Here is a 23222-nt window from a genome sequence, read left to right as displayed (position 1 = left end):
GACAAGGTGGGCACATTACTATAGGATGGGGACAAGGTGGGCACATTACTATAGGATGGGGACAAGGTGGGCACAGTACTATAGGATGGGCACATTACTGTAGGATGGGGATAAAGATGGGGACATTACTATAGGAGAGGGACAAGGTGGGCACATTACTAAAGGATAGGGACAAGACTGGGGACATTACTAAAGGATGGGGACAAGGCTGGGGACATTACTAAAGGATAGGCACATTACTAAAGGATGGGGACAAGGCTGGAGACATTACTAAAGGATGGGGACAAGGTGGGCACATTACTGTAGATTAGGGACAAGGTGGGCACATTGCTATAGAATAGGGACAAGGTGGGCACATTACTATAGGATGGGGACAAGGTGGGCACAGTACTATAGGATGGGCACATTACCAAAGGATGGGGACATTACTAAAGGATGGGGACAAGGTGGGTACATTACTAAAGGATGGGGACATTACTATAGGATGGGGACAAGGTGGGCACATTACTATAGAATCGGGACAAGGTGGGCACATTGCTATAGAATAGGGACAAGGTGGGCGCATTGCTATAGAACAGGGACAAGGTGGGCACATTACTATAGGATGGGGACAAGGTGGGCACATTACTATAGGATGGGGAAAAGGTGGGCACAGTACTATAGGATGGGGACATTACTGTAGGATGGGGATAAAGATGGGGACATTACTATAGGATAGGGACAAGGTGGGCACATTACTAAAGGATAGGGACAAGGCTGGGGACATTACTAAAGGATGGGGACAAGGCTGGGGACATTACTAAAGGATAGGCACATTACTAAAGGATGGGGACAAGGCTGGAGACATTACTAAAGGATGGGGACAAGGTGGGCACATTACTGTAGATTAGGGACAAGGTGGGCACATTGCTATAGAATAGGGACAAGGTGGGCACATTACTATAGGATGGGGACAAGGTGGGCACATTACTATAGGATGGGGACAAGGTGGGCACAGTACTATAGGATGGGCACATTACTGTAGGATGGGGATAAAGATGGGGACATTACTATAGGAGAGGGACAAGGTGGGCACATTACTAAAGGATAGGGACAAGACTGGGGACATTACTAAAGGATGGGGACAAGGCTGGGGACATTACTAAAGGATAGGCACATTACTAAAGGATGGGGACAAGGCTGGAGACATTACTAAAGGATGGGGACAAGGTGGGCACATTACTGTAGATTAGGGACAAGGTGGGCACATTGCTATAGAATAGGGACAAGGTGGGCACATTACTATAGGATGGGGACAAGGTGGGCACAGTACTATAGGATGGGCACATTACCAAAGGATGGGGACATTACTAAAGGATGGGGACAAGGTGGGTACATTACTAAAGGATGGGGACATTACTATAGGATGGGGACAAGGTGGGCACATTACTATAGAATCGGGACAAGGTGGGCACATTGCTATAGAATAGGGACAAGGTGGGCGCATTGCTATAGAACAGGGACAAGGTGGGCACATTACTATAGGATGGGGACAAGGTGGGCACATTACTATAGGATGGGGAAAAGGTGGGCACAGTACTATAGGATGGGGACAAGGTGGGCACATGACTATAGAATAGTGACCAGGTGGGCACATTACTAAAGGATGGGGACAAGGCTGGGGACATTACTATAGGATGGGGACAAGGTGGGCACATTGCTATAGAATAGGGAAAAGGTGGGCACATTGCTAAAGGATGGGGACAAGGCTGGGGACATTACTAAAGGATGGGGACAAGGTTGGGGACATTACTAAAGGATGGGGACAAGGCTGGGGACATTACTAAAGGATGGTGACAAGGTGGGTACATTACTATAGAATAGGGACAAGGTGGGCACATTGCTATAGAATAGGGACAAGGTGGGCACATTGCTATAGAATAGGGACAAGGTGGGCACATTACTATAGGATGGGGACAAGGTGGGCACATTACTATAGGATGGGGACAAGGTGGGCACAGTGCACAGCGTCGCCGCCAAGAAGCAAGCGATATCGCCGGATGTGGTGAGTGTGTATATGCGATCTGTAGTGTGTGTATGTGCGCGATCTGTAGTGTGTGTATGTATGTGATCTTATGTGTCTGTGTGTGCGTGCGTCTATGTTCCGCCGCAGGACCTTGATGCGCTCACCTGCTCCCGTTCGGCGTCCGTCTAGAGTATGATCGGGAACTTCTATCTTCTTTCTTCTGTCCTTTAGGGGGTGCCCGCTGCCTATAATGAAGTGTCCTGCAGTGTCTTTAACTTTATTACCGCTGCATGGATTCTTCATTATTGACCGCGGCTAGGTCTTATTTTCAGGGGATGTCTTATATTTAGACCTCCCTGAAAATTCCTGCTAGGTCTTATTTTCGGGGGAGGTCTTATTTTCGGGGAAACACGGAATGGATGCATTCGCGAGGAAGGCCGCTGGCCCTTGCACTAGTGGCAGTGAAGAGATGATGTCCGTCCTAGGGATATCGCCCTTAAGCTGGTCCTCTAATTGTTGTAACCATATCATAAGTGATCTTGCAACACATGTTCCCACGACCGCAGGCCGTAGGGCTCCTGCCGCCGCCTCCAATGTACCACGGAGAAACCCATCTGCCTTTCGGTCCAATTGATCCCTCAATGACCCAAGATCTTCCTAGGGGAGGGTAGTGGATTTGGAAGCCTTGGAAACAGCAACATCAATCTTGGGTGTCTTGTCCCAGGAAGTGGATGCTTCCTCGTCAAAAGAGTATTTCCTTTTAAGGGAAGAAGACAGGGATACCCTCTTGTCCGGATTTTACCACTGCTCCATAATCAGGCTCTGGACCTTTTGATGAACTGCAAACACTTTCTTCCTGTTGCCTTCTAAGCCACCAAACATGAGATCCTGTGCTGATTCAGGATCCTTGTCATCCACCAGGCCCATGGTGGAACGTACTGCCTTTACCAGGTGGCCCACTTCTGAGGACGGGAAGCATGGTCTGCCCTCTCATCTGAGAAGGATGAGGAGTCAGAAGATGACGGAGAAGCAGGGGAGGAGCTCCCAGAGCCCCGGTTTGAGAAAACCGACTTACCAGGGGTTGCAATATCTTCCTTAGCCAGTCTCTTATGCACCTTTTTTGCTGAATGAGAGAGGGAGCCGATGGAATCCTTGACCTCAGCTCTAATTTTGTCTCTCAATTCAGCCCTGAAGTCTGGCCCTTTCGTACAAAGGATCCTTTTAATGCAAGCAGGGCAAAGGTCCTTTTGGTAATCCGCCTCCAGGATGTCTTTACAAACCCCACAACTTCTATGGCTCTTTTTAGAGGTATGCTTCTTACTTACCGTCTGCGAAAACAAAGGGAACATAGGGGAGGCTTAGGAAAAGGGTGTACACGAAAGAACACTTACCCCCCAAGATGACGACTCTGGTACCGATTTTGGAGGTGGATTGCGGTCTCCGGGGTTGGATCTCTTGGAATCCCCAGAAAGCCGACCTGCTGTGCTAGAGGGACTGCCCTTAGCAGAGGAACACTCTCGTTGCCGCTGCTGCTGCTCCTCCTGTTGCCAAAGCGCATCATGCTCCGGGAGTGAAGCGTCTTCTATCCTAGACAGAGAGGAAGCCATACTCACAATTTTGCAGATGTCGGCGACTCCTTATTACCGCTCATCTCCCTTGGTTGAATTTTCCGCCCGGGTTCCGTTCCCTGGGCGCTGCCATCTTGGATCAGTCTGCGCATGCGCAGACGATCAACTTCCGGGATGCCGTTCGTGCGTCACTTCCAGTCTTAGCCCTAGCTGACCCACAGCAGGGAATGCCATCGCGCGGCCTCCGTGCGGGGACTCCTAGCCTGTGGCGACGCAGAACCGAGCTCCCGCTCCAGGTTTGCGCCCCACCACTGCAAAGGACTCAGCCCTGGGGAGGTGCTTCCAGGCCCGAGTGCCGGCTTCTGGTGAGTCCAGTCTTCCACACCAAGTCAGACCTGGAATTGTTATGATCCGCAACCATGGAAGATCACAATAGATCATTGGCAAAAGGTGACAAGAGCATTGGCAACTAATCTAGCTGCCATTCCCTTACTAACCATCAACACTAGAAGTAACTGAGGGGTGAACTAACATCCTATGCACCGTGAACCCAGACGGAAAACTAGCTATCCTAAAGGAAGGAAGGATGAATAACTCTCTGCCTCAGAAATAGACCGCAAAAGGTATAGCAAGCCCCCCACATTCAAAGACTATGGTGATATAGGAAAATACAATACACAGATGGATGATAGGATCAGCAAAGGTGAGGCCCCACTGACTAAATAGGAAAGGATAGGAAAGGGGCTGATGGTGGCCAGAGAAAAACCCTACAAAAACCCAAATACCTGTTAGTACAAAAAGGTCCTCAGATCGCACAATCTGCACTCCATCCTATATCAGGCGCTCTTGTCAAACCAATGAACAGAAAACAGGAACAATTACAAATTCAAGAAGCAACAAACATATGGACTTATAGGAGCAAAACTCCAAATATAGCTGCAGGGAGCTTCCCAGCAAAGCAACAGAGAGGGAAGATTCCTGCATGCAAATAAACTGAAAACAACCACAATAATTGGCAACCCAGATAAGAACAAAAGAACAAAAACAACATAAAGAACCAAGCACTTATCTGGGGTAGATGTGGTCAGCAGCAAGATGAAAAGGCTGGAGAGCTACAGGACAATGATAACCGGCTCTGCCTGCCAGGAAGCCAGGGTTTAAATAGGCAGAGAGTTAGCAATGGAAACGCCCATTGCTCCAGCACACCTGGTCTCCGTCCAAACCATTCCTGGCCACAAGAGGGAGCCTCACAGCAGCAAAAGCATAACTGACATTCACAACATGGGATATTCCATGTGTTGTCCACATCAGGACAGGAAACCAACTGATGCGAAGAGGTGCCGCCCTTTTATTTTTTCAGTGGGTTTCCTATCCTGAGGTGGGCAGAACCTCTCAGGTGGTTCTGTCATGGGTGAAAGGGAAAATCTTCAGTTTCGGAAGTGGCGGTAACACGATGAAATGTACCATCTTATTGAACCTATCCACAACAACTAAGACCAAAGTTTTACCTGCAGAAAAAGTTAGGTCAGTAATGAAACCCATGAATAAATGCGTCCAAGGTCTACTAGGGATATCCAATGGCAGGAGAAATCCCAATAGACGAGTATGAGTTACCTTGGAACGTGTCCTGATGCAGCCTCAGCTACCCAAAATAAAGAGAGTTGCTTTACTACCTGAATGACCAGTAAGTACAGTATTGTGATGTTTCCCAATTATTTTGTGGCACAAATTAGGTGGCATGAGCATCCTCCCTGGAGGGCAAGAGGCCAGGGTGTCCCAATGAGAATCCAACACCTCTCCCTCCAAGTCTGGGCTCAAGGCTGAGACGACCACTCTCTCCTGCAAAATGGGGATAGGGTTCACATGATCACTACCACCAGGGAAGCGCTGGGATAAAATATCTGCCTTGACATTCCCCTGAATGGTAAGTGACAGTAAAAGTAAACCTAGTAAAAAGCAAAGACCATCTAACCTGCCTAGGATTGAGACGTTTGGCAGACTCGAGGTTTAAAAAGTTTTTATGGTCTGTGATTATGGTAATGGGATGGACTGCCCCCCCAACCAATGCTGCCATTCCTCGAAAGCCAACTTAATTACCAAGAGTTCTCTATTGCCAACATCATAGTTTCTCTTGGCCGAAAACAATTCCTTGAAGAAAGCGCATTGACACCAATTACCAGGAGATGGACCCTATGACAACACAGCCCAAACTCCCACCTCAGACACATCAACCGCCACAATATAAGACTGCGAAACATCAGACTGGATGATCATCATCAATTGGTGATGTGGAAAAACATCTCTTTAAAGAGAAAAGTTTGTTTAGCAGAGTCCGACCATTTAGAAAAATCTGACCAGTTTTTTGTCATGTCAGTGAGAGGTTTCACAATTAACGAATAATTCTGAATAAAATTATGGTTAAAATTAGTAAACCCTAAAAAGTGCTGTAATGCTTTCAAGTTTTCTGGTCGATTCCAGTGAAGTACTGCACGGACCTTCTCTGGCTCGATCTGACATTCCGAAGACTACAGCAGGTACCCCAAACATTGCACCTCTTGTACAGTGAAAACACACTTCTCAAGTTTGGCATACAGTTTGTTTTTCTCTTAAAATCTGTACCTCTTTTACAGGTATCTTATGTGTCTCCATATCGGGTGAGTAGATCTGGGTAGTTTTTCTCCAGGAAGCAGATTAATGGGGCAGTCGCATACTTGATGAGGAGGAAAATCCTGACACCCCCTCTATGAAAATACATTCTCAAAACCCGACAAAAATGTTGGTAAGGTCTCCATAGAGACTGCAGAGAGGGAAGTGTTTAAGCAGTTAGCAAGACAATAATTTCCCGCGCCACAATCTCCTTGGATTGCCAATCCACGACAGGACTATGTTTAACCAACCAGGAGAGACCCAATACAATATAAGTGGGAAGGCCTTTCAGGATATAGCAGGAAATTAGTTCATAATGCAGGGGTCCTATCATGTACAATATGTCTCAGGTATCCCTGAGCAAGCGGCACTGAGCCAGTGGCATAGATGGAGATGGGATTAGCTAACATACTGCAGGTAAACCCAAGACTTTTTACAAACAGATCCTCACCATTCTGATTCCTGCTCCATTGTCCACAAACACAGAAATTTTCTTAGTCCTGCTCTCTAGAGCCACCTCTGCTGTCAGGACAAACCGAGAATTACATGTAGAAGACAAACACACCCAGATTGTCCACCCCCATACCACCAAGGGTCAGCCGAGCCCCAGATGTTTCTTCTTGCTTAGAAATTGAGGGGCAGGCTACAAGAAAATTACTTTTTTACCAGAAAGATAAACAAACCCCTTTATTATGGCAGATCTCAGTGGAAAAATCTGAAGGAGAGACTCCCTCTAACTGCATGGGCTCCTCCAAACCTATAAGTAATGGTTCCTCCACAGATTGCCCCCCGACAATGGAGTGCTGCCCTGAGGTAAGGTCTCCGTGGAAAGTGGTCTAACCATTCTATCTCAGAGGCGTCTATCCACACATATATCCAAGGACATGGTGGCCTCCAAGGTCTCAGAGGATTCATAAATCACCATGGCATCCTTCAACCTCTCTGGAAGTCCCTGTCGAAATTGGCTTCTAAGAGCCGGGTCATTCCACTTGGTGTTGGATGCCCATCTACGAAATTCAGAGCAATAAGTCTCCGCCGACCAATTCTCTTCCTGGAGGGAATGCAGCCTGGGCTCTGTCAAAGACACTCGGTCAGGGTCATATATGAGACCTAAGGCCTCAAAAAATCCATCCACCGACCGGAGGCAACTAGAGCCATGTGGAAAAGAGAAAACCCAGGATTGTGGATCCCCCTTTAACAGAGAGATCACAATCCCCACTCTCTGCTGCTCATCCCCAGAGGAGTAAGGCCAAAGCCTAAAGTAATAATAATATAATAATAATTTTTATTTATATAGCGCCAACATATTTCGCAGTGCTTTACAATTCAGAGGGGACATGTATAGACAACATGAGACATTACAGAATAACAAAATTCAGGTACCAAAAGGAGTGAGGGCCCTGCTCGTAAGCTTACAGTCTATGAGGAAATAGGGGCGGCACAAAAGGTAAATGGGGGGGGGAGCTTGTCATATATGGTCCAGCCATCGATTTAGTAGGGAATTCAAAACCAGCTGCAAGGACCAGTCACCAGCCAGAATTTATACAGGTACAGAGTGTAAAAAAAGTACATGCCAATGATAAAGGTTTAGCCGAAACGCGTCTTGCCGTGCGCCAGCGGTAACTTTTCCTACCTCTGTCTGTCATCATTTATGCTGCTATGGACAAAGACTTTTTTTAATATGATTGAAATAAAGACTAAAGAAACTTTTTATCTACTACAACTTTGGCTTGCTGGATTCATCTCTTCTATTTGTGCTGGTAAGAGCTTCTACCATATATCCGTGCTAAGAGCCTCTATAGTCATAGCAGCTTGATCCTACAATATATTGGGTAAGCTGGAAAAACTTTTTCTTCTTTTTTAGTTTCCAAAATGGGGTCACTTCTGGGGGAGCTCCATTGTTTAGGCACCTCAAGGGGTCTGCAAACCCGACATGGCGTCCGCTAATGAGTGCAGCTAATTTTGCATTCAAAAATTCGAATGTCGCTCCTTACCTTCCGAGCTCTACCGTGCGCCCAAACAATTGATTTTTACCACATATGAGGTATCGGCGTACTCAGGAGAAATTGCACAATACATTTTATGGTGCACTTTCTCTTTTCTCCCTTGTGAAAATTAAAGTTTTATGGCTAATGTAACATTTTTCTGTAAAAAAGTACAATTTTCATTTTTTACTTCCACATGTCTTTGGTTCCTGTGAAGCACCTAAAGGGTAAATAAACTTCTTGGATGTGGTTTTGAGCAGTGTGAGGGGTGCAGTTTTTAGAATGGGGTCACTTTTGGATATTTTCTGTCCTTTAGGCCTCTCAAAGTCACTTCAACTGTGATGTGGTCCCTAGAAAAATGGTTTTGTAAATTTTGTTGGAAAAATGGGAAATTGCTTTGACTCCTCCTAACTTCCTAACGAAAAAAAAATTGTTTCGAAAATTGCGCTGGTGTAAAGTAGACAAGTGGGAACTTTTATTTAGCAACTATTTTGTGTGACATATCTCTCAGATTTATAGGCATAACATTTCAAAGTTTAAAAATTGCAAAATGTTCGCCAAATTTCTAAATTTTCACAAATAAACGCAAAAAATATCAGCCTAAATTTACCACTATCCTGAAGTACAATATATCACGAAAAAAAAATGTCAGAATTGCCGGGATCCGTTGAAGCAGAGTTATAACCTATCAAAGAATTGCAAAAAATAGCCCGGTCATCAGGGTGTTTTAGTGGCCGGGGGTGAAGGGGTTAATTCCCCCATAAGATATTACCAGACCATAACCCTACCCGTGTGGTCACTCAAGGTGACTTCCTCAAGGGCAAAAAAGCATAGTGTGGACAGACAAACACAGCGGTGTTTTATATGGTAAACCCATAGTTACTCATTCAGCACCTGTGGCAGGCAAACACATAATAGACCAGTGTGGGCTGAAACCAGAGAGACATACTTGCAGTAGCTCTAAATGTGAAAAACAGGTAGACCAGCACATAATAGCGCACTGTTGCTCCTAGTATACTTCCGGTAGCGTCAGGTTACAGCACATGCGCACAAATCGCTAGAGTCACCGAAGCTATAGCGCATGCGTCCTTGTCAAGGTAAACAACATAAGTCGTGTCAGTGCATAAGCGCAAGTTACATTTACCAACTAAGAAGATTGCGTGTGTTCAGGAAAAAGTGCAGCGCATGCGTGAATATATTTCAGAAAGAAAATTGCCAAGCAGACACCACAACAGATTGCAAAATATAGGTCCTAGGGCAGTGATGGCGAACCTATGGCACGCGTGCCACCAGGGGCACGCAGAGCCCATTCTGCTGGAACGCGTGCTGTCGCCTGATCCTGCCAGTTTGATCTGCTGGTGCAGTCGCGCCGTCAGATCAAAACTGTGTTGGAGCGGAGGAGACATTTCTCCTCGCTCTGACACTCCTCCTCTCCCAGGCTGCAGGTGTGTTGCCTAGGAGACGGAGGAGCGTCAGCGAGCGGCGCCGGCGTAATGACGTCTTCTGGCCATGTGGGAACTGAGGACCCAGCGGCGCGCAGTGGGGGAGCGGGTGCAGGAAGGTGAGTTGTGTGTTGCTTTTTTTTTTTAATAACACGTGTGCGGCTGTGCCAAGGTGGGGATGGGGGGGCCAGCGCCAGCATGGGGTGGGGGAGAACGCACATACCAGCATGGGGGAAGGGGGAACGCACATGACAGCATGGGGTGGGGGAACGCACATGACCGCATGGGGTGGGGGTGGGGGGAACACACATGACAGCATGGGATGGGGGAACGCACATGACAGCATGGGTTGGGGGAACACACATGACAGCATGGGGTGGGGGAACGCACATGACAGCATGGGGTGGGGGTGGGGGAACACACATGACAGCATGGGGTGGGGGAACGCACATGACAGCATGTGGTGGGGGAACGCACATGACAGCATGGGGTGGGGGTGTGAGAACGCACATGACAGCATGGGGTGGGGGTGGGAGAACGCACATGCCAGCATGGGGTGGGTGTGGGGGAACGCACATGCCAGCATGGGGTGGGGGTGGGGGAACGCACATGCCAGCATGGGGTGGGGGTGGGGGAACGCACATGACAGCATGGGGGGGTGGGGGACGTGCATGCCAGGATGTGGAAACATGCATGCCAGGATGGAGGAAACATGCATGCCAGGATGGAGGAAACATGCATGCCAGGATGGAGGAAACATACATGCCAGGATGGGGGGAAACATGCATGCCAGGATGGGGGGAAACATGCATGCCAGGATGAAGGAAACATGCATGCCAGGATGGAGGAAACATACATGCCAGGATGGGGGGAAACATGCATGCCAGGATGGGGAAACATGCATGCCAGGATGGGGGAAAACATGCATGCCAGGATGGGGGGAAACATGCATGCCAGGATGGGGGAAACCATGCATGCCAGGATGGGGGGAAACATGCATGCCAGGATGGGGAAACATGCATGCCAGGATGGGGGGAAACATGCATGCCAGGATGGGGAAACATGCATGCCAGGATGGAGGAAACATACATGCCAGGATGGAGGAAACATACATGCCAGGATGGGGAAACATACATGCCAGGATGGGGGGAAACATGCATGCGAGGATGGGGGGAAATATGCATGCGAGGATAAGGGGAAACATGCATGCCAGGATGGGGGGGAACATGCATGCCAGGATGGGGAAACATGCATGCCAGGATGGTGGGAAACATGCATGCCAGGATGGGGGGAAACATGCATGCCAGGATGGGGAAACATGCATGCCAGGATGGGGGTTAAACATGCATGTCAGGATGGAAGGAAACATGCATGCCAGGATGGGGAACAATGCATGCCAGGATGGGGAACAATGCATGCCAGGATGGAGGAAACATGCATGCTAGGATGGGGAAAACATGCATGCCAGGATGGAGGAAACATACATGCCAGGATGGGGAAAACATACATGCCAAGATGGAGGAAACATGCATGCCAGGATGGGGAAAACATGCATGCCAGGATGGGGAAAACATGCATGCCAGGATGGGGAAACATACATGCCAGGATGGGGAAAACATACATGCCAGGATGGGAAAACATACATGCCAGGATGGGGAAAACATACATGCCAAGATGGAGGAAACATACATGCCAGGATGGAGGAAACATACATGCCAGGATGGAGGAAACATGCATGCCAGGATGGAGGAAACATGCATGCCAGGATGGAGGAAACATGCATGCCAGGATGGGGAAACATGCATGCCAGGATGGAGGGAAACATGCATGCGAGGATGGGGGGAAACATGCATGCCAGGATGGAGGAAACATGCATGCCAGGATGGGGAAACCATGCATGCCAGGATACGGGGAAACATGCATGCGAGGATGGGGGGGAAACATGCATGCGAGGATAAGGGGAAACATGCATGCCAGGATGGGGGGAAACATGCATGCCAGGATGGGGGGAAACATGCATGCCAGGATGGGGAAACATGCATGCCAGGATGGTGGGAAACATGCATGCCAGGATGGGGGGGAAACATGCATGCCAGGATGGGGGGAAACATGCATGCCAGGATAGGGAAACATGCATGCCAGGATGGGGGGAAACATGCATGCCAGGATGGGAGGAAACATGCATGCCAGGATGGGGAACAATGCATGCCAGGATGGAGGAAACATACATGCCAGGATGGGGAAAACATACATGCCAAGATGGAGGAAACATGCATGCCAGGATGGGGAAAACATGCATGCCAGGATGGAGGAAACATACATGCCAGGATGGGGAAAACATACATGCCAAGATGGAGGAAACATGCATGCCAGGATGGGGAAAACATGCATGCCAGGATGGAGGAAACATACATGCCAGGATGGGGAAAACATACATGCCAAGATGGAGGAAACATGCATGCCAGGCTGGGGAAAACATGCATGCCAGGATGGGGAAAACATACATGCCAAGATGGAGGAAACATGCATGCCAGGATGGGGAAAACATACATGCCAAGATGGGAAAACATACTGTACATGCCAGGATGGGGAAAACATACATGCCAAGATGGAGGAAACATACATGCCAGGATGGAGGAAACATGCATGCCAGGATGGAGGAAACATGCATGCCAGGATGGAGGAAACATACATGCCAGGATGGAGGAAACATACATGCCAGGATGGAGGAAACATGCCACGATAGGGTACATTTACCAGGAATGGGAACATTTACCAGAAAGGGGAACATATACCAGGAAGGGGTACATGCTAGGAAGAGGGACATTTACCTGGATGGGGGTACATTTCCCTGGATGGGGGTAAATTAACCAGGATTGGGAACATTTACCAGGATGGAGGACATTTACCAGGAATGGGGTATATTTACCAGGATGGGGCCATGATGGGAACAAATATACCTGAATGTAGGAAATATATATCAGGATGGGGGACATGTTTACCAGGAAGTGGCCAAGAGGGGGACATAACTACACAATGAAAGGGGATGGGAGCAACTCGTACGTCTTTATGGGATTTCAAGATGTTCAGACTTTGAAATGTAGATGTGGATTGCAGGGTGAAATCTGATTGCATTCCAGGCTAAAATCTCTGTCTAATATTCTGCAATTTTTTCCAGAAAGATCAATCCAACTGCTGTGTCTGGAAAGGGCAGGGGCTCCGCTTCAATGTGTGGTAAGCACGCATGAGCGTGATGCCCCCTGCTGAAGAGAAGAGACGACGGCAAAGGTAAGGTCACAATCAATTATTTACATAATAGAATTGGTTGGCACTTCGGAAAAAAAATTGGATTTAGGGCTACAGTTTGGGCACCCGGCCTGTGAAAGGTTCGCCATGACTGTCCTAGGGTGTATGGTATCAGATTGCAGCACATTCTATTTAGATACAGGGGGCAAGATAGCAATAGTAAGACCATTATAATCCTAATGGCTAAATCCTACAAACGAGGAAACTGAAAATACAGTATTCAAATAAACAGTGGGTTCCAATTGAGATCAAGCAAAAGTATATGGTCTACTCATAGATGACAAATGGGTACATGATTAATACATACATGTAAAGTATATAGATTACATAGTTCTCAGGAAGATAGATGCAAATAACTTCATGAATATATACAGTTAGGTCCAGAAATATTTGGACAGTGACACAATTTTCGCGAGTTGGGCTCTGCATGCCACCACATTGGATTTTAAATGAAACCTCTACAACAGAATTCAAGTGCAGATTGTAACGTTTAATTTGAAGGTTTGAACAAAAATATCTGATACAAATTGTAGGAATTGTACACATTTCTTTACAAACACTCCACATTTTAGGAGGTCAAAACTAATTGGACAAATAAACCAAACCCAAACAAAATATTTTTATTTTCAAAATTTTGTTGCGAATCCTTTGGAGGCAATCACTGCCTTAAGTCTGGAACCCATGGACATCACCAAACGCTGGGTTTCCTCCTTCTTAATGCTTTGCCAGGCCTTTACAGCCGCAGCCTTCAGGTCTTGCTTGTTTGTGGGTCTTTCCGTCTTAAGTCTGGATTTGAGCAAGTGAAATGCATGCTCAATTGGGTTAAGATCTGGTGATTGACTTGGCCATTGCAGAATGTTCCACTTTTTTGCACTCATGAACTCCTGGGTAGCTTTGGCTGTATGCTTGGGGTCATTGTCCATCTGTACTATGAAGCGCCGTCCGATCAACTTTGCGGCATTTGGCTGAATCTGGGCTGAAAGTATATCCCGGTACACTTCAGAATTCATCCGGCTACTCTTGTCTGCTGTTATGTCATCAATATGTAGGATATTAAAAACTGACCTGGATAGTACAATATTACAAAAAGATCTGGATAAGATGTCAGAATGGGCAGATACTTGGCAAATGAGATTTAATGTTGATAAATGTAAAGTAATGCACCTAGGACGGAGTAATCCTATAGCTGCGTATACATTAAATGGAAGTAAACTCGGGACTACAGAACAGGAGAAGGACTTGGGTATTCTCATTACAAATAAGCTGAGCAGCAGCACTCAATGTCAGGCAGCAGCTGCTAAAGCAAACAAGATTCTAGGGTGTATAAAAAGAGAGATTAGATCCCGTGATCCCAACGTATTGTTACCCATCTATAAATCACTTGTAAGGCCACATCTGGAATACGGGATCCAGTTTTGGGCTCCACATTTTAAAAAGGACATTCAGAAGTTAGAGTCAGTTCAAAGGCGGGCAACTAGACTATTACAAGGAATGGAAGGCCTCCCATATGATGGCAGATTGAAAAAGTTAGATATGTTTAGCTTAGAAAAAAGACGTCTCAGAGGAGATCTCATTTATATGTATAAATACATGTGTGGTCAATATAAAGGACTGGCACATAACTTATTTCTTCCGAAAACAATACTAAGGACCAGGGGGCACTCACTGCGAGTGGAAGAAAAGCGATTCCGACACCTAAATAGGAAAGGGTTCTTTACAGTTAGAGCGGTCAGACTGTGGAATGCCCTACCACAAGTGGTAGTAATGGCAGATACTATAACAGCTTTTAAAAAAGGGCTGGATGATTTCCTCAGTACACAAAACATTGTTGGTTATAAATGACTTAGTGACTAAATGTAGAACTGGTGGAGGAAGGTTGAACTAGATGGACCTAGGTCTTTTTTCAACCTAAGTAACTATGTAACTATGTAATAAACACAAGTGACCCAGTGCCATTGAAAGCCATGCATGCCCATGCCATCACGTTGCCTCCACCATGTTTTACAGAGGATGTGGTGTGCCTTGGATCATGTGCCGTTCCCTTTCTTCTCCAAACTTTTTTCTTCCCATCATTCTGGTACAGGTTGATCTTTGTCTCATCTGTCCATAGAATACTTTTCCAGAACTGAGCTTGCTTCATGAGGTGTTTTTCAGCAAATTTAACTCTGGCCTGTCTATTTTTGGAATTGATGAATGGTTTGCATCTAGATGTGAACCCTTTGTATTTACTTTCATGGAGTCTTCTCTTTACTGTTGACTTAGAGACAGATACACCTACTTCACTAAGAGTGTTCTGGACTTCAGTTGATGTTGTGAACGGGTTCTTCTTCACCAAAGAAAGTATGCGGCGATCATCCACCACTGTTGTCATCCGTGGACGCCCAGGCCTTTTTGAGTTCCCAAGCTCACCAGTCAATTCCTTTTTTCTCAGAATGTACCCGACTGTTGATTTTGCTACTCCAAGCATGTCTGCTATCTCTCTGATGGATTTTTTCTTTTTTTTCAGCCTCAGGATTTTCTGCTTCACCTCAATTGAGAGTTCCTTAGACCGCATGTTGTCTGGTCACAGCAACAGCTTCCAAATGCAAAACCACACACCTGTAATCAACCCCAGACCTTTTAACTACTTCATTGATTACAGGTTAACGAGGGAGACGCCTTCAGAGTTAATTGCAGCCCTTAGAGTCCCTTGTCCAATTACTTTTGGTCCCTTGAAAAAGAGGAGGCTATGCATTACAGAGCTATGATTCCTAAACCCTTTCTCCGATTTGGATGTGAAAACTCTCATATTGCAGCTGAGAGTGTGCACTTTCAGCCCATATTATATATATAATTGTATTTCTGAACATGTTTTTGTAAACAGCTAAAATAAAACTTGTGTCACTGTCCAAATATTTCTGGACCTAACTGTATTTATAATCCCAAAACAATCCCTATTTACATAAAGGAACCTATACATACAATATATTAGATAGCAGTGATGGATAGTTAATAGACAGGTAGAAATATAAGTAGGTCCCATGCACAGACACATCCCATAAGATGCCAAAAAGAACCAAGAGGACCCTTCTTTTGGATAAAAATATAGAAAGGTCAAATTACCACACCAGTAATTGGTAGAATTGTTCCACTATGGTATTGAAACAGAATCCCACAATGGATGTGCTACACCATATACAGGTTTTCAAATACAGTTAAAAACTAGGGTGTCAAAAAGCTAAAAGATCGAATGAGAACACAGGAAATACATACACGTTCACAAAAAAGGATAAATACAGACATGTCAGAGAGAATGATCAATCATGTTGAGAAAGATCTATAGAGATGGGCACATCTGTGCAAAAATGGTACAGTTAAAAACGTCAACTCGAGACGCAAAAAATAAGCCATCACTGAGCCATAGATCCCGAAAAATGAGAACGCTACGGGTCACGAAATATGGCGTAAAACGTGCGCCACTTTTTTTAAACAAACTTCCGATTTTTTTAACCCCTTATATAAAAGTAAACCTATACACGTTTGGTGTCTACGAACTTGCACTTACCTGAGGCATCACACCCACACATCAGTTTTACCATATAGTGAACACAGTGAATAAAATATCTCAAAAATAGTGCTATTGCACTTTTTTTGCAATTTTTCTGCATTTGGAATTTTTTTGCCGATTTCCAGTACACTATAAGGTAAAACTTATGGTTTAATTTAAAAGTACAGCTCGTTCCGCAAAAAATGAGACCTCACATGACCATATTGACTACGTCTCTCAGAAGAATGGCGAAAAAAAAAAACGGAAAGCGAAAAATCGGCCGGTCGTGAAGGGGTTAATGCTTTGGTGCGATTTATGCTATTGCTACTTTCTGTGTACAGATAATTCATCTTTAAACCAACTAACTCTTTATTTTTGCTGTGTGAATTCTCTCCCACTTGTCTTTCCCCTTGCTGTATATGATCATTCTATGTTATTTATTGTGGGATTTGACTGTTATTACCGTCCATTGGTGTGTGTATATGTTTTTTAAATATTTTTTTATGTCTCAGTGGTTGTTTTTGAATAGTTCAAACAGAATTCTGTAATTATGTGTGTTTTTTTTCTCTTATACTAATAAAAATTTCTTCTCGTTTATTTAACTATTGTCTGGTGATCCCCTGTTTTTTGGCACTTATTTTCTTCTTTGGTCCTCTCACATTGTATTAAGTACCTTGGGTGATCCCAGGAGAATCTCTCTGGTGCCCTCCATTGTTCAATTTCTAGGATAGGCAACCAGTGCAATGACTGGCACAGTGCAGAGGCATCAGTGAAGCGGTTGGAGAGGAAAATGATCCTGGCTGCAGCAATGGAATGGACTGGAGAGGGGAGAGTTTAGTAAAGGCCCCTTTACACACTGAGACTTTCTAGCGATCCCACCATCGATCCCAACCTGGCCGGGATCGCTACAAAGTCTCTGGTGAGCTGTCAAACAGGCAGACCTGGCCAACGACGCAACAGCGATCCGGACCTGCAGAACGACCTAGCTAGTCATTGGGGACGTTGTAAAGCAGCTTTTTGAAAGGGAAGTCGCTAACGAAGTCGCTGTAAAGTCCCCTTTACACACTGAGACTTTGCTGCACAGCGGGAAACAAAGGACCAAAGAATGGTCCTGAACGATTTGTAGCGATCAGCAACTTCACAGCAGAGGCCAGGTCGCTGATGTGTTTCACACACTGCAATGTCGCTGGGGAGGTCGCTATAACGTCACAAAACCGGTGACGTTACAGCGATGTCGTTTGCGATGTTGCAGTGTGTAAAGCCACCTTAACAGGGAGAACAGTTAGTAAAGAATTACAGTAATCCAGGTGAGAATGAATAAGAGCGACAGTAAGAGTTTTTGCAGAGTCAACAGTAAGAAAGGTCAAATTCTAGAGATGTTTTTGAGGTAGACTTGACATGAATGAGCGAGTGAATGAATGTGGGGAGTGAAGGAGAGATTGGAGTCAAAAATAACCCCAAGATAGCAGGTGTGCAGCTGGGGTTTAATGGTAGAACCACAAACAGAAATGGTAATATTGGGTTTGGGAAGGTTGAGATAGGGAGGAAACATGAGGAGTTTAGTTTTTGACCGGTTCAGTTTTAGGCCCGTTTCACACGTCAGTAAAAAACACAGACGTTTTTCACTGGCGTGTAAAACACGCACATGTCCCTGCGTGTGCCGAAAATCACGGCACACGTGGGTTGTCAAGTGCAATCCGGGCTCCGTTCTCCGTGGCTCGTGATTGCACTTAGAGATTCACTCACCTGCGCCCGCTCCCGCTGTCCATGGTGCTGATCGCTCCCGCGACGCAGCATCCGGCCGGCGGTGACCCCTGCAGCAGCTGCTTCCGGGTCGGCTGTGTCGCGCATCATGAATATGTGCGACAGTAATCAGCCGGCTTAGAAGGAGCAGGCTGCACGGGCTGCAGAGGACATCGCTGGACGCCGGGTGAGTTAAAATGTTTATTATTTTAAATGCACGTTTTTTTCTGGCACGTGTTTCACGGACCACACCACTGCGTGGTCCGTGGAACATCAGTGATGCCAGAAAAAAATGGACATGTCTCCGTGCAGCAATCACGCACACGCGGGTACGCTGCACGGAGACACGTGCAGTGAAAAATCACTGACGTGTGAGCAGACCCATTCATTATAATGGGTCTGCGTATGTCAGTGATTCTGGTACGTTAAAAAAAAAGCACAAACGTACCAGAATCACTGACATGTGAAAGGGGCCTTAGATAGAGGGAGGACCATAAAGTACAATCTACAGGCCTCTTTGACCATCAAGAATTTGTCTCCACCCCCTTCAAACCTGACTGGGGGAGCAATCATGGACTCTGGGAGGGCCCGCCTACCTTCAGAACCTCCAAAATAGTGAGTTTGTGACTGATGCTGCTGCTGAACAGCTAACATAAGGTCTGCTATCTTCATGGACAGACCCTGCAGCCGCTCAACCAGAGCAGTGATGGGATCCATGGAAAAAAAACAAAGATAACCCACAACAACAAAAAAAAAAACAACCCACATCATTTGTTCATAGTTTTTTTTTCTTATTGTTTACCTGGTGATCATGTCACACCAGGTACAGGGAAGTACCAAGTGAACGGCAAAAGGGAAGGGAAACCCTGTTACTAGGGAAGGGGGGAGATGGTGACTCCTAACCAAACCTACCGCTGGCCCCTGGCTTCCCTCACCACCCTAAATAGATTCCGCACCTATGCGCTGAGCCGGATACCTAACCTTTGTTGACCCTGAAATAGGCCCTAGGTAGGGAATGGATAGGATGAGCGATTAGTCAACCCCACTGAGCCCTAAAGAACACAGGGAATACAAAAAGGGGAGTGAATAAATAATTTATCTTCAGATGACTCAGGGAGAGAAACTGCAAAAACAACAAAGTTTCTCCAGATGAATCCAAGCCAACTTCTTGCACTGAAGACTTTTTAAGGGTATTAAGGCTGCTTTACACGAGTCGATATATTGTGCGATGCATCGTTGGGGTCACGGATTTAGTGACGCACTTCCGTCATTCGTAACGACATCTCCTCATGTGACAGCTCCTTGCGAGTCCAACCGATGCCTAATCGTTTGAAATTCGGCCATCGTGTACTCATCGTTTAATTCCATAAAATCGTTCAGTTTAGTCTTAATGAACGACACATTGCAAAGTGTGACACCGTGTAATCGGCCATCCTCGTAGTTGTTTGTGACGTCAGTAAACGTTCAGGGCGTATTTGTGGTTTTAAATAATCACGCCTAATCTAATCGGATTGGTTGTAGCAGATGCGTTTTGATTGGTTATTACTGTTATAAAATACGGAGCTGTAGTCATGATGTGTGAACATTCAGCCTTGGCGTCATGCACAGTGTTTTATAGTGCATTATTCATTGTGAACGGCTAAATGACACAATAAATAAACCATACAAAACCAAATTTAACCCACCTTTGGAAGATACATACTCTGAAATCGACATAAACCAGACCACAAACAACAAACAAGATTGATGCTAAGGACACACGAGGCAACAAAGACAGACGCAGAAGAGAAACAATATATATGGGATCTAACCAATCAAACACATTAGCAGAACTGGATTGAGCAGGTCAGAAGAATTCAGGGCGTGCAACAATCCAGACAACGTCATGAAGGGCTGTATAGTTTGCCTAATTACGCCCATACAAAAGACAGATTGACCAAAGGAAAACATGTGTGAAGCCTTTTGGACGTCCGCCATGGCCAATCAATATATCGATGAGCGCTTTGTGGTCGTTTGACAACACTCAACGTGTGACACATGGACAACTACCTATCAGCGATACAAACAAAAAAAAAAAAAAAAAAAGACTTTGCCAAATAAATCGCATGATGGATTGACTCGTGTAAAGCAGCCTTTAGACCTATCACCAGCACAGACCAAAAGGGAATGAGAGTTTTTAAGGACACAAAGGAAAGTGCTGATGAAAACAGCTTAAGGCTAAGTGCGCACGCTGCAGATTTACCGCGGATTTTGCAGCGGATTTGCTGCAGAAAATATGTCTAACTTTGCTGAAGTCATTCCCCAGCAAATCCTATGGGTTTTAAAAAAGCTGTGCGCTCACTGCTTTTTTTATACCCGCGTATTTTCCGCTGCGGAATTAATGAGCATGCCACTTCTTTTCTGCAGGTACCTGCGGTTTTTGCCATAGATAATGGTAAAAAAAATGCAGGGACCAACCTGCGGTAAATCCGCAGCAAAACCGCATGCGGATTTCGCTGCGGTTTTGGTGCGTTTTTTTTACTGCGGGGGTGCGGGATTCTTTAAGAGGGTGCGGATTTTCCTTAAGAAAAAGTCACTTTATAGTGCGCACATGGCCTAAAGGGTGAGGAACTCTGCAGGGTCCTAAAGAGTAAGGGATAAAGCACAAGCAGTGGAGATACATAAGATACCATACACACCAAGCAGGAATAATAGAAGTTCAAGGAGCAGTTTGTGCAGCCAACCTCTGCAATGTTCTATAGCCAGACACCACTGGACTGTCCGTCACCTGTGACAGGGACAGTGTGAAGAGGAGGTGCAGTATGGAAAAGGGGCGACAGGGTGGGGGACACGTGGTATAGCTTATAGAGGTGAACAGTGTGACAGTTAAAGCTAGTAAGGGAAGATAGTGAGGCGACTATAGCTAATTAGGGCAGACAGTTGTGGTGATAGTTCATAAGGGTGGACAGTGAGGAGACAATATTTTCAGGAAAAGAAAGTGTGGAGGTCATGTACCATAAGAAGGATAGTATGGGGGACATATTAAGTGCAGGGTGCACAGTGAGGGGAAATTATTATTCAGGGACACAACATAGGGCAGGTATTTTTTATTCAGGAGCATTATCATGACACTGTTCTTTTTAATGGCACTATGTCAGGAGGTGCTGCAGAAGATGAGATGGAAGTCTGCAAAGATGAGCTTTAGATGTCAAATGTCATCATCACATCTAAAGCAGATGGAGAAGAAAGAAAACAATGCTAATCAGAAAATATGTCACCAATAAGGTATCTGGATGTCAATGTTTATGTTTGATACTGATTATGCCTCATCAGTACTGTGGTTCCTGTATAGTCCGCAGTCTGATGTTATTTGTTAACATCTTGTAGTATTTCCTCACCACTGTAAGGGACATATAGGGAATTCTAGATTCATGAGATAGAAATGTAAATAGGACTGATCTGACATTGCAATTCATCACTGTACTAAGCTTGGTCATATATACACATAGTGTTGGTGGTTCTGGTGAAGTATTCATGGTGGTTATGAAATATTTCTGTAATGGTGGTTGTGATGCTATCTTCTTGTAATGATGGTGGTTCTGGTGATGTATTCATGTACATGTGGTTCAAGTAATGTATTTTTGAACTGCTATTGGTGCATATCTTGTCAGATAATAAGATACATGGCTATGTAAATAATTTATTGTGCCATCTGACACATTAAGGGGTACTGTATCTGTATTTATATGAGCAGTAATTATAAAATTTAGCACTGTAGAATGCCAAATCATAACAATTTGTAATATACTCACTGTCAGAAATCAGCTATTGCATATGCAGTTTTCACAGGTCATGTGCCCACTAGAGATGAGCAAACCAGTGAAAGTTTGGTTCAGCGGGGACAGCTGAACCGAACCTCCACGGGTTCGGACTTGACCCGAACCCCAATGGAAGTCACTGATTGGCAGTTCAGATCTCGGCCCACATACAGACAGCCATAAGCAGAACATTTCCAGGGGAGGGCAGGCAGGCTTTTCTCTCTCTTTTTTTTGTTGCACAATACATTTGATCACACTGTTGTTAACCCAAGTTCCAGCTGTTCAAACACTGCAAGGGGCTTGCACTGGGCTGAGCACAGAGTGTATCTGAGCACAGTGATGGTTGCTCGAGTAGTCAGCATACGTAAAGCACCCGAACTCTATTTTGTTTGTTTTTGTAAAGACGTTGTTTGGTCCAAAAACCTCGCTCATCTCTAGTGCCTCTCTTCTGATTTTTCTGAATGAAATAGGGTCTGTAATATTTTACTGACCTTTGAGAGAATTAGGAAGAGCAGCTAGTCAGCATATGACTGTAAATAAGATTAATTTATTTCCTATAATCAGAGGAACTCTGTGCTGATTTTTTTATTATTGACTTTGTTACAAATCTTCCTGAAACACAAGGGTTAACTACTATCTGAATCATAGTGAGCTGCTTCTCCAAGATGGCATTTTGTTCCATTATCAAGATTTTTATCTAACCTACAGTTGGCCCAAGTATTTTTTAAAGACATTATGTGGTTCTATGGCCTCTCAGCTCACATAGCCTGCAAGAATTAAAAGTCTCTTCTCAGTTTATCATTCCCAAAATAATGAGCAATCTGATAGATTGATGACTGCATTTAAATGATGGAACAGTAGTCCCTTGAGTAGTAGTCCAAGTGCCTTGGAGAATATAAAAGTGACTTGTTTTATTTATTAGTTTTTATGTATACCTGAAGAAGACTTATTTTGAAGCCTAAACACGTTGTATTTTAAACGGTGTTTTATCACACCATTGTGTTAAATAAAGTTCCTATATTGGAGTCCAAATGATCCATTTGGATTATTCACGCCCTACTGGGAGAGCGCTTCATTCTGGGTTCCTGGATTTTCACCATTGGTTGTTTGCTGAACTCCACTGGTGGATACACCCGCAGCTATCAGAGGAGCAGTATCCCCAGCAGAACATTGAAAACTATTCAATGCTCTTTTGTCTTCACCC

The sequence above is a fragment of the Anomaloglossus baeobatrachus genome, chromosome 1 (assembly GCF_048569485.1).
Source record: "Anomaloglossus baeobatrachus isolate aAnoBae1 chromosome 1, aAnoBae1.hap1, whole genome shotgun sequence".
NCBI classification, from domain to species: Eukaryota; Metazoa; Chordata; class Amphibia; order Anura; family Aromobatidae; genus Anomaloglossus; species Anomaloglossus baeobatrachus.
This window is presented reverse-complemented; position numbering follows the sequence as displayed.